This window comes from Adiantum capillus-veneris, chromosome 17 (assembly GCF_014529385.1).
Source record: "Adiantum capillus-veneris isolate H3 chromosome 17, ASM1452938v2, whole genome shotgun sequence".
Lineage (NCBI taxonomy): Eukaryota > Viridiplantae > Streptophyta > Polypodiopsida > Polypodiales > Pteridaceae > Adiantum > Adiantum capillus-veneris.
The window spans coordinates 92081105-92094402 of NC_140947.1; the positions used below are offsets into that span (position 1 = coordinate 92081105).

A 13298-nucleotide genomic window follows, 5' to 3' on the forward strand; every position below is an offset into this window, starting at 1 on the left:
GCTGCTGTGACAGCGCGCCCAACTCCACTCCCCTCCCCCGCCTGCTGCTGTTGTGACAGCGCGCCCGCAGGTGCATACATCAAACCCCCCCCCCCCCCCCCCCCCCCCCCCCCCAGCCCGCAGGTACATACACCCGGCAAAATTCAAAAAATTGCAGGAGGAATTTCCACAGTCTCGGCTTTTTCGAATTTTCCGAACTTTCGAAATTTCAAAATCCTGCATTTTTCAAACCTGCAGGGATTTTTACAAGGAATTTGGGAACTGCAGAACTCACAGAAATTGCACATTGACACGTACAGAAAGCAAATATATGCCATGTAGGCTGAACGTGGAAACACATGTATGCATAATACAGTGCGTATAGGTCGCTCTCTCCTCTCTCTTAGAAAGTGAATCAGATAAGTGAAACAAATAAGGCAAGAAGAATGGCGGCGCACTACATGGTCACAAGCAAGAGGATGACTGCCATTGAAAAGGAGTTGAAAGAATGCAAAGCCCACATGGATGAGTGGAGGAAAGAGAAGAATTTAATTCTTGAATGGAAAAAGAGGGAGGAACAGGCGAGGGAACTAGAACGCAAGGAGTTCCGGGACGAAATTCAAGCTCTAAAAGGTAGCATCTCTGCCCTTAGGAAGGAACTCGACGAAACCAAAGAGGGAGGACGCCTTGAAGATGGAGAATTTCAGCCATCAATGATCGATGAGCTGAATAGTATACGAGCACAAGTCAAAGAAATAAAGGAGGAAGCAGAAAAGAAGACCTCATGGGTGGAGGTTCTCTCCAAAACGCAAAAGAAGATGGATGAGGCTGAAGAATGGATTGAAGTTGTCAAGAAGGGAAAGGGCAACGAAATCCCGACTACACCCGACATCATCAACAAGACACTTGAAGAGGAACAACGAAGAAGGGTACGCGCTCTGCACGTGAGAGTGACCGGCCTAAAAGATTCAGATAAGGTGGACCAAGAGGTGAAGAGCCTCATGTCCATGCTGGGGGTGGAGAAGCCCTCGCACACACAAGCTTGGAGAGTGGGCAAGAAGAGTGAAGGTAATGGGGAGAGTTCAAAAGAACGGGCTCTCATTTTGCGCTTTCCCTCCATGGAAGAAAAGAAAGACTTTTTAAAGGAGAGGCCAACCCTCAAGAAAACAGGTATCTTTTTAGGAGATGATCTTACGCTCTCACAGCTTGCACATATGAGAGAGGTCATGCCAGAGATTATAGCAGCAAGGGAGAAGGGAAAGTTAGCTTTCTACAGAAATGGACGAGTAGTGATTACAGAGCACCGCTCTACATGACGGTGCGAGACCTATGGGACCACTCTCAAGATGGCGGTTTGGAACTGTAATGGTTCGTATTGACTTGATGTGGGGGCCTTTGAGGACAGCTTCAGAGACAAAGACAATGTTTTCTACTCAGAGACTCATCACGCTCCAGGACAGTTGATGCCGCACATATCAGGATACAGATGGGAGACAGCTTGCCGGACATGCACCAGATCTGCGCATGGGACTAGATGATCAGGAGGTCTAGCAGTTCTTTTCAGAGAGGAGCTCCAACCACTACTGCACATAGTTCGGAGAGATGATCAGGCCAGATACTTGTGGGTGAGGCTGAGGGCAGAGACTGGACGTTTCTTGTACATCGCCATATACTACTTTCCTCCCAGCACTTCAGTATATGCTTCACCCAGAGGACAGTCTCCTTACTCTGTACTTGATGATGATATCTGGGAGTTCTCCAGAGATGGAGACATCATACTCCTGGGGGATTTCAATGCTCGTACAGGCAGCTCACAGACGGTCTTCTATGACACCTCAGAGGAGATGCTTAGAGAGTTAGAGCCAGAGGAGATGGGACTTGAGAGATGCTCACACGACAGAGAGCATACAAAGTATGGGAGATACCTGAGGGAGATGACGACTACTCACAGTTTAGCCATACTGAATGGCTTACCGACCTTCCCATTGTCTACTGGTTTTACTTGTTTTCCACATAGACATGGGTCCAGCACTGTAGACTATGTTGTGACACATCCGAGCTTTATCTCTCACATTCAGGATTTCACAGTGGGGCCTAGGCCTGTAGGGATAGGAGTAGATCATGCACTTTTGACATTATCCGTCTCCTTTGAGTACACTACATCTCAGGCCTCACGGGGTGGTAGACATCCACGCTATACTTTTACACCAAAGACTGACTCAGTCTATGTAGAGGAGATACATAGGCTTTTATGCACATCAGAACCAGTATACACAGTGGAGGAGATCACATCTATGCTGACAGTGACATTACATGGGGCAGCGACAGAGGCATACCCACACACTCAGCCTGGTCAGAGACGTCGTTCTGGGCACATGCCTCAGAACAACTGGTATGATGAGGAGTGTCGACAGAGTAGAGCTCAGATACAGCGGGAGCTTACATTGGGAGTGATCACCTATAGACAGTCTCGTATTGCTACACGACGACTAGTGCGACGGAAGAAGCGAGCTTTCTTGGTCCAGATGGAGCAAGATTTATATCAGCTCTTCCTTAGTAGAGATTCAGGAGAGGCTTGGCGTCTATTCCATGAGCAGTCTCCCCCACCAGTGATTACTTCTACAGAGATATGGGGGCAGTATGCAGCATCTTTATACACTGTACCTGGACAACCACCACTACCAGATCCACCACAGCCATGTCTGGCTACGAGCACCTTCTTTACCACTGAGATGGTAAAGGAGGCCATTGACATGATGAAGACCAGACGGGCACAGGATCATGAGGGTTTGGTAGCAGAGCACATTACACATGTTGGGGATTTGTTGGCAGAGATGCTTGCACGGTTATTCAACCGTGTCATGTGTGAGGGCTTCCCTGAGTCTTGGAGATTATCTACTATTGTACCTATCTTCAAGACAAGAGACCCCATAGTACCGGGGAATTACCGTACTATCATGGTAGGACACACATTGGCACGGTTATATGCATCCATCCTTGAGCATAGGCTGAGCAGTTGGGCAGAGATTATGGGCATACGGGCACCTGGGCAGGCTGGTTTCAGGAGGGGTTCTCCACACTAGATCATGTCTTTACACTCAGAGCTATCATTGAGGAGGGTCGAGCACATGGTAGACGGATATACTGCACCTTTGTGGATTTCCGCAAAGCTTTTGACACAGTACCGAGGGCCACATTGATGTGCCGGCTTATAGAATTGGGGGTACCCAGAGAGCTGATATGGGGGATTATGGCATTGTGCAGTTCAGTGATGGGTCGTGTACGCACATCAGAGGGGATATCTGACATAGTTCACTCCACTATTGGAGTGAAACAGGGATGCCCACTGTCCTCTACTTTATTTGGTATGTATGTTGATGAGGTCTCTGATTATATTGACAGAGGAGGAGATAGAGGTGCTTAGCTTGCGGGGACATGGATCCCTCTTTTATTATATGCTGACGATATTGTGTTGATATCAGACTCACCAGAGGGTATGCAGAGACATTTGGACGAATTGCATAGTTTTGCAGAGGATAGTGGATTGTCTGTCAACCTTGGTAAAACCAAGGTCATGGTATTTAATACCATGCCACAGTGGGTTAAAAGATCAGCACCTACTTTCACATATGGGCAGGACAATATGGAGTACACTGAAGCATACACATATCTTGGGGTGGTCTTTAGTGGACCGAGGTTCACACTGAAAGTGGGAACAGACACTAGATTGACTCGTGCCTATGCAGCCCTAGGCGGTTTAGAGAGGATTTGTTCGCAGGTTCAGTTCCAGGAACCTCGAACAAAGCTCTGGCTTTTCGACACTTTGGTCGCTTCAGTTATGCACTACGGGGTTCAGGTTTGGGGACCGTTTGTTGACAGTGCTGGATGAAGTAATATGGAGAGACCCTTGATATCTATGATTTCTAGGCTGATTAGAGCCAAGGCCTCAATCCCACATGACATCATACGAGCGGAGCTGGCTGCCCCACCTATGGAGGTTGAGGCTCTCACCAGATCAGTATCATTTGTACACAGCTTATGGGACACCACCAGGGACAGGTATGCCAGGCTTGCTCTTGAGTCATCTAGACAGCTGGCATTACAGGGAGATACATCATGTTGGTATGCACAGATGAGCTCATGGTTTCAGAGGCATGGTTTCAGCATGGACAGGCTGCCCCCTTTCCAATATTCTCTTGATGCACCATCTTTGGCTCTTACACGGATGGAGACTACTAGACTCATTCGACGGGATCTTATCCAGCTTGATAACAAGAGGACATGGATAGAGCCATCACGGGAGTTGGGTACAAAGAGGGTTTTCTATAGAGAGCATCTTCTCCAACTCACGACAGACGGATTTGTCACACGGCCCAGTTACATGGACACACATCTATCTCACGGGTTACGATGTGCCATAGGCCAGATTCGCACATCTTCACACCAGCTTGGGATTGAGACAGGTAGATTCAGAGGCATACCAGCAGACAATAGGATATGTCAGTTATGCCATGCAGAGCCAGAGACAGAGTTTCACTACATATGTCGCTGCACAGTCTACTATGAGATACGGGGACGCTTTCATTGTTTATTCAGAGATGGTTTTGACTCGTTAGATAGAGTCATGAGATATCAGGATCAAAGATGTCTCGGATTATTCCTACTTGAGATACAGAGACATAGAGACGCTCTATTGAGTGGGCAAAGACAGAGACAGTCTCAGAGACGCATCTCAGATTTCTTCAGCCTGAGTACCATAGAGACAGAGGGGACACCACCATCACAGAGCTCGGTTCCCACCCATACACACACCAGCGGTACTCTCATTGATCGAGCTATAGAGTTAGGGAGATCGAGACGACCGCGACTGAGGAGGGGAGCCATGCAGTACCGGCGGAGATTGCGGCAAAGGATCCACAGGATTCTAGCACGACACCCAAAGTGTCGATCAGGATAGGCTTCATGCTACTGCTATATTGTATCATGGTGACACTTATCCCCACTTTCTACCTTTATGGCATGATACCATTGATCAGCCTACCAGCCACCCATAGGAGTCGGTAGCACTCCTATCAATTTCTTTGTTTGTAGCTTTCTTTGTTTGTACCCAGACTTGGTACTAGACTCATCATTGTAATCAGTTGGTCGCATAGGTCATTTTGGCCTTTTGTAGCCGTTAATATATCATTTCATTTCTCTCTCTCTCTCTCTCTCTCTCTCTCTCTCTCTCTCTCTCTCTCTCTCTCTCTCTCTCTCTCTCTCTCATTGGAAGCGCCGAAGAAGTGCCAACGGCTTCCCCCACGTGTAAGAAGACGCATCCCTCGCCGGCCGCCCATAAAGCCTCTTCCATGCAGACAAGGAAAAGGATGTCGGCAATAGAGAAGGAAATGAGAGAATGGAGAAACGAAGTTGAAGAGTGGAGGAAGGAGAGGAGCACTATTCTTCAAAGATGGACCGAAGAAAAACATGGCATGTGTAGGAGGATCGCTTCGCTCGAGGAGAAAGTGGTCATCCAAGATTCCATCATCCGAAATCTACAAGCAAAAAGTGGGCAGCTCAAAGAAGGGGAAATTCAGCCATCCATAATGGGAGAATTGAATACCATGAGAGAAGAAATACGGGTTATCAAGGAAGGTGAGGAGAAGAAGTCATAGGCTACGGTCATCTCCGCAACACAAAAGAAAGTAGAGGAGGCCGAAAAATGGATTGAGGTTGCCAAGAAAGGGAAAGGTAAGGAAGCTCCTTGTACACCCACTCTTATTAACATGACCCTTGAAGAGGAACAAAGGAGGAGGATTCGGACTCTACATGACCTCAAGGACATAAACAATGTGCAAAAGAGGTCAAAAGCCTCACATCCATGATGGGGGTTAAACAAGCCTTCACATACAAAGGCATAGAGAGTGGGCAAGAAGAGTGATGGGCCAGGAGAATCTTCAAAAGGGAGAGCTCTCATACTACGCTTCCCCTCCTTGGAAGAGAAGAAGGAATTCTTGAGAAAGAGGCCTACTCTTAAGAAGACAAGTATTTTTCTCGGTGATCATCTCACTCTCGCACAGCTTGCGCATATGAGGAGATTACGGCTGCAAGGGAGAAGGGAAAGATGGCCTTTTACAGAGATGGTCGGGTGGTGATTTTGGAGTGGCGCTCTACAAGACGGTGTGAGACCTATGGGACCACACTGAAGATGGCTACTTGGAATTGTAATGGATCTATGAGGTTGGACTTTGGTGCCTTTGAGGACAGTATCAGAGACATGGACATTGTTTTCTTCTTAGAGACTCATCATGCCCCTAGACAGCTTATGCCACATGTGGTGGGATACAGATGGGAGACAGCCCACAGGACAATCGTGAGATCAGAGCATGAGAGTAGAGGTTCAAGAGTAGTAGCAGTGCTATTTAGGGAGAAGTTGCAGCTACTACTACGTATTGTACAGTGAGATGATCATGCTAGATACATGTGGGTGAGGCTGAGAGCTGACACAGGCCGATTTCTATACATTGCCATATGTTACTTCCCCCCACTACGTCAGTATATGCTGCATCCAGAGGACAATCGCCTTTCTCTATACTAGATGATGATATATGGGAGTTTTCTAGGGATGGTGATATCATCCTCCTAGGGGACTTCAATGCCCGAATAGGAAACTCTCAAACAATCTTCTACGACACTTCAGATGACATGCTTAGAGAGCTGGATGTGGGTGAGTTGGGGCTTGACAGATGCTCACATGACAGAGAGCAGACAGAGTATGGGAGATACCTCACGCAGATGACGACTACAGATGGGTTAGCCATACTTAATAGCTTACTGCGACTTCTTGGAGCAGCCGGTTCCACATGCTTTCCACACGAACACAGGGCCAGTACAGTGGACAATGTTATGGCACAGCCGAGCTTTATTCCTTCTATTCAGGATTTCATAGTGGAAGCCAAACCAGTGGGCGTAGCAGAGATCATGCTCTTTTGACATTGTCTGTTTCATTTCAATATAGTACAGTCCACACATCAAGAGGCAAGTCACATACACGTTATGCATTTACACCAGAGATTGACTCGGTTTATATAGAGGAGATCTATAGCAGTCTATGCACAGCTCGTCATGGCCTCTCACTGGAGAAGTGTACCACTTTACTGACTAAGACACTACATGGTGCAGTATCAGAGGCATACCCACACACTCAGCCGGGTCAGAGGCAACATTCTGGGAGCATGCCCCAGAATAGTTGGTATGATGAGGAGTGGAGAGAGATGAGAGCCCAGCTTCACAGGGATCTCCTTTTACGAGTGATCACTTACAGACAATCTCGAATTGCTTCCCGACGCCTTGTGCGACGGAAGAAACGAGCTTACTTGGCCCAGATAGAGCGAGACTTATATCCGCTGTTCTTGAGTAGAGAGTCAAGAGAGGCATGGCGATTCTTTCATGAGCACTCCCCTCCCCTATTGATTACTTCTCCTGATGTGTGGGGCCAATATGCATCATCGTTATATACGATTCCAATACAGGAACCCCTACCAAATCCTACAGAGCCATGCCCACCTACCAGCACCTTCTTTACCACTGAGATGGTGAAGAGAGCCATTGATAGGATGAGGACCAGCATGGCATATGATCATGATGGTCTAGTAGCACAGCACTTTATACATGCTAGAGATATGTTGGTAGAGGTTCTTACAGTGTTGTTCAATCATGCTATGTGTGAAGGGTTACCTGAGACTTGGAGGTTGTCTACTATTGTGCCTATCTTCAAAGCAGGTGATCCTACAAAGCCTGGGAATTACCGCACTATTATGGTTGGGCACACATTGGCACGGTTGTATGCATTCATTCTTGAGCAACAGTTGAGTAATTGGGTAGAGGGTGAGGGTGTACGAGCAAAGGGCCAGGCTGGTTTCAAGAGGGGTTTCTCCACTCTTGTTCATATTCTAACACTCAGAGCCATCATTGAGGAGGGCAGGTCACATGGGAGACGGATTTATTATGGCTTTCTGGATTTCCGCAAAGCATTTGACAATGGTACCAAGAGCTCGATTGATGCGCAGATTGCAGGAGATGGGGGGTGCCCATAGTGTTCATTTGGGGGATTATGGCTCTATACAGATCAGTGATGGGACATGTACGCACTCCGGAGGGGATATCTGATTTAGTTCACTCCACCATTGGGGTGAAACAGGGTTGCCCATTGTCTCCTACTCTATTTGGTATGTATGTTGATGAGGTGTCTGATTACATTGACAAAGAGGGTCATAAAGGTGCCCAGATGGCAGGGACGTGGATCCCAATGTTGTTATATGCTGATGATTTTGTGTTGATCTCTGACTCACCAGAGGGTATGCAGCGACAATTGGATGCATTACACAAATTTGCAGAGGATAGTGGATTATCTGTAAACCTTGGTAAAACCAAGGTTATGGTGTTTAGCATCACACCACAGTGGATCAGGAGATCAGCACCGACTTTCACATATGGTCAAGAGATTGTAGAGTATACAGATGCATACACTTACCTTGGGGTTGTCTTCACTGGGCCGAGGTTTTCTTTGGGGAGAGTAGCAGAGACTAGACTGACTAGAGCTTTTGCGGCCTTGAGAGGCTTGGAGAGGATGTGTTCGCAGGTTCAGTTCCAGGAACCTCGGACAAAGTTATGGCTCTTTGATATCTTAGTAGCCTCAGCTATGTTGTATGACGCGCAGACATGGGGACGTTCTGTAGGCCAGGATGGTTGGAGACGTATGGAGAGGCCCTTGGTATCTATGATCTCTCGGCTGATCAAAGCCAAGGCCTCTATACCCCACGCTATCATTCGAGCAGAGCTAGCTGCCCCTCCTATAGAGATTGAGGCGCTTACCAGATCAGTCCCCTTTGTGCACAACGTGTGGGATACTACTAGAAACAGATATGCTAGACTGGCCCTTGAGTCTTCCAGACAGTTAGCTCTTCAGGGGGACACTTCATGCTGGTATGCACAAATGACATCATGGTTTCAGACGCATGGTTTCACCATGGACAGGCTACCCCCTTTCCAGTACTCTCTATAGGCACCCGCAATGTCTCTTACACGGGTGGAGATTACTAGACTCATTCGTCAGGACCTGATCCAGCTGGATACCAGGAGAACATGGATAGAGCCGCCACAGGAGTTGGCACGAAGATGGCTTTCTATAGAGAGCATCTTCTCCACCTCACAGGAGATGGGTTTGTGATTCGACCCAGCTACATGGACACATATGTCTCATGGTTTGCGGTGTGCGATTGGTCAAATACGCACATCCTCACATCAGCTGGAGATTGAGACTGGTAAATTTAGAGGGATACCAGCAGACAATAGGATATGCTGCTTATGTCAGTTAGAGCTAGAGACAGAGCTACATTACATATGTCATTGCACAGTGTACTATGAGATACGAGGCCGTTTCCACTGCTTATTCAGAGAGGATTTCGGTGCTTTCTCTAGGGTCATGAGTTATGAGGATCAAAGATGTCGGGCTATATCTACTTGAGTTAGACAGATATAGAGACACTTTACAGGGGAGAGAGAGAGAGAGAGAGTCCCAAAGACAGATTACAGATTTTTCTTCACTAGATATGGGACAGCCAGAGGAGCAGTCATCATTGCAGAGCTCGGCCCACACTCATTCGACCACTACCGGCACTCTCATCGACCGAGCACTGGAGCTACAGAGATCTAGACGGCCACGATTGAGGAGAGGGGCTACACAGCACGACGGAGACTACAACAGAGGATTCGAGCCATACTCTCGATATCCAGAGTGCAGATGAGGATGGATTCTAGTAGAAGTATCTAGTTCTTTTGTACCCAGACATGGTATTAGATTCACCATTTTGTGACAGATTGGTCTCATAGGTCATTTTGGCCTTTTGAAGACGTTAATATAACATTTCATTTCTCTCTCTCTCTGCCTACACTTACCTTGGAGTGGTCTTTAGCTAAACAACTTTTTCATTGAGGAGAGCAGCAAAGACCAGATTGACTAGAGCCCACGCAGCATCGGGTAGATTGGAGAGGATGTGTTCGCAGGTTTAGTTTCAGGAGCCTCGGACGAAGCTCTGGCTCTTTGACACTTTGGTGGCCTTTGCATTACTCTATGGAACTGAGTCCCTTCATTGCATCATCACGGGAGGTCACGTCGCACGGATGGATGGGGGGACATGGAGAAACCTCTTGTCTCTATGATCTCGCAGCTCATTAGAGCCAAGGCTTCAGTACCACGTGGCATTATCCGAGCAGAGCTAGCGGTCCCCCCCACTAGTGGTTGAGGCACCCACCAGATCAGTCTCCTTCATACACCGGGTATGGGAACTTCCCAGAGACAGATATGCCCGCCTTGCACTTGAGTCATCTCGACAGTTAGCCATGCAGGGAGACATAGCATGCTGGTATGGGGAGATGACATCATGGTTTCATGCGCATGGGTTCAGCATAGACAGGTTGCCACCCTTCCAGTACTCATTGGATGCACCATCTCTCACTCTTACACAATGCAAGATCACCAGGCTCATCCACCAGGACTTGACTCAGCTAGACACCAGGAGGACATGGATACAGCCAGCACAGGAGCTGGGCACAAAGATCGCTTTCTACAGAGAGCATCTTCTCCAGCTCAACAGAAGCCAGGACATGCCCCTTGTGTGGTATGGAGCCTGAGAAAGAGTTGCACTACACATGCCGCTACCCCGTCTACTACAAGATACGAAAGCCGTTCCATTGCTTGTTTAGAGAAGGTTTTGGACAACTCTCTAGAGTCATGAGGTACGAGGATCAGAGATGCCTGGGTTTGTTCCTACTTGAGCTGCGCAGACACAGAGATAGCCTAATGAGAGGAGAGGCCAGCCAGTCTCAAAGACGGATCACAGATTTCTTTAGAGCAGACACTGGGCAGCCGGAGGAGCCACTCCCACACAAGGCGCACATTTGTCTCGCACCAGAGGCACACTGATCAACCAAACGATTGAGCTGGGGAGATCCAGACGCCCACGACTACGGAAGACTACATAGCATCGACGGAGGCTGCATCAAAAGATTCGGATCACTTTGGCCAGACATGCACGACGCCCGGTCAGAATACTGACCATGGAGGAGATTGATGAGATCCGCCAGCGACCCATGTTGGATCTCCTGTGATTTAGCTATTTAGCTATCCGAGTGTACTTTGCTTAGTTCACATCGAGCAGCTTAGGATTCAATAGTATTTTTGTGTTAATTTGTTGTTAGTCAGTTTATTTTGTTACTCTGACCTTGTATCAGATCCATCACATTGTAACTTTTTGGTCTCATAGGTCACTTTGGCCTTTTGAAGACGTTAATATAACATTTCATTTCATTTCAGCTATGCACTCAGGAGCCAGGACGACCACTAGATGAGCTCACCCAGATTCTGACAGAGACGCTGCATGATGCAGCATTAGAGGCCTATCCCCACACCCAACCTACATGCAGACGATCTAGGAGCATGCCTTAGAACAGTTGGTCTAATGAGGAGTGTAGAGAGACGAGGATCAGATTATAGAGAGAGGTGCTCATGGGTACTACTACACATAGATAGTCACGTATTATCTTCCACCGCCTAGTGCAACGAAAGAAGAGGGCTTACCTATCTCAATTACAACGTGATCTGTATCAGCTGTTTATGAGTCAGGACTCTAGTGAGGCTACATCTCTCTATACAGCATCGAGGCAGCCACCCTTGCCTGACCCTCCAGAGACATGCCCAGAAACATGTACTTTCTGTACTGCTGAGAGGGTAAAGAAAGCCATTGACAAGATGAAGACAGGAAGAGCACAAGATCATGATGGTCTGGTAGCAGAGCACTTTATCCATGCCAGAGATATGCTTGCAGAGCCTCTTGCTATGATGTTTAATAGAGCCATGTATGAGGGTTTCCTTGAGACTTGGAGTATGTCCACTATTGTGCCTATCACCAGGAGGTGTATTTTTCCTGTTGCCTTCCGTAAATAAGTATTAGATATATTTATTTTATTTTTACTTGTTTGTTCCCGAACCCTTGAAAAGGTGCAAGTGGACATTGCATGGCCAGTGTGAAACGGCTGCAGCCAAATGGGTTTCTCGCATCGGGGATTTAGGTCGGTCAGACAGGGACTGCACGGGCCAGTTAGCACTGAATTCTGATGAGTATGGAAGCTCGTGTGCGCCAAACTGGAATTTGGGCCACTCGTCAAGTCACTGCAACTTTATAAGTTGAAAGGGGCTAGTAAATTAACCCACATTGTAGATGTTGGTCAAATGGTAGTCTTCAATGATGGTCAGGAGACCGATAGGGACGCCATGGAAGCCTCTCCTAAAATTTAGGGAACTGCTATTTTTGACCAGAAAATGTGTTCGCGTCATTAGCTCTGGAATGACAAGGGGAACATTTTATTGCTCTGCTGCCAAGTCAACTGACACACCAGTTGAGATATTTTTAGCAGGGAAAGCCCAAACTCGGAAACTGGGCGACGTGTCAGCCTGTGAGCGATTCTGCCACTCTGGGAGGCAAAAACGAGCTGCATATCAACAAAGGGGGCGCCATTTTCAGCCTCAGGTGGATTGTAGCAGGTACAGAAGCTATGGAATGCTTACCTTGCCCTCTATGCACAGTATGGTGACGGGAGTGATGCCCCGCACGCTACATACTGCTCTCTTTCTCCCCTACGTACAGTATGTTATGCCCCACTAGTGGGCTTCTCATTTGACCTATGTACATTTCTGGGGGTTTATGCGTGTTTGTCAAGGCAAGAGCCTTCTGAACAAGAACCGGATTAGCTAATTGCTAATCCCCCACAGGTACGCACAGTTCCATCACGAAAGATTGCAAGTTTGGAGAGTTTTCTCGCGTGAAAACTCGTCCAATTCACAGGGGAACTGTCCCATTGTGTGCGGGAGCCCTTGGGACACGCGTAGGCGTGTTCGCTCCGGTAAAAACGATCCGAAACAGGGAATTACAGCCTGCTGTGTTTTTCTGCAGGTTTAGGGTTTCGCACCTAAACTGCAAGGGAACATCGGGGGAGCCTCGTGAGAGCCTTGGGATGCGTGTACAGGCTTTTGGGCTCCCGGCAGTGAAAAACAGAGAATTACAGCCCGCTGAATTTCTGTGACAGCTCACCAGAAAGCTTCCAGATATCGAGGGAATCCGTCCTAGACAGGTGTTTTTGACCTACAGGGGTTTTTGCACCGTTATGCTGTCGAAATCCGGTCAAAAACCTGCGTCTTCAGCCCTCGACAGGTTTGGACAGCTTTGTGAAAGCTTGTGCGAAGTGGTCGGATCGTCTACTTTAATTTGAATAAAGAAATACCG

The 13298-nt window shown here is 47.7% G+C and overlaps 1 protein-coding gene across 7 annotated transcripts in view; it reads right to left on the reverse strand.

Moving 5' to 3' along the window:
* The window catches only part of LOC147437703 (Protein kinase superfamily protein), a 125968-nt gene that overhangs the window by 36102 nt on the left and 76568 nt on the right, over positions 1 to 13298 (reverse strand). The gene's annotated exons all lie outside the window — the stretch shown is intronic.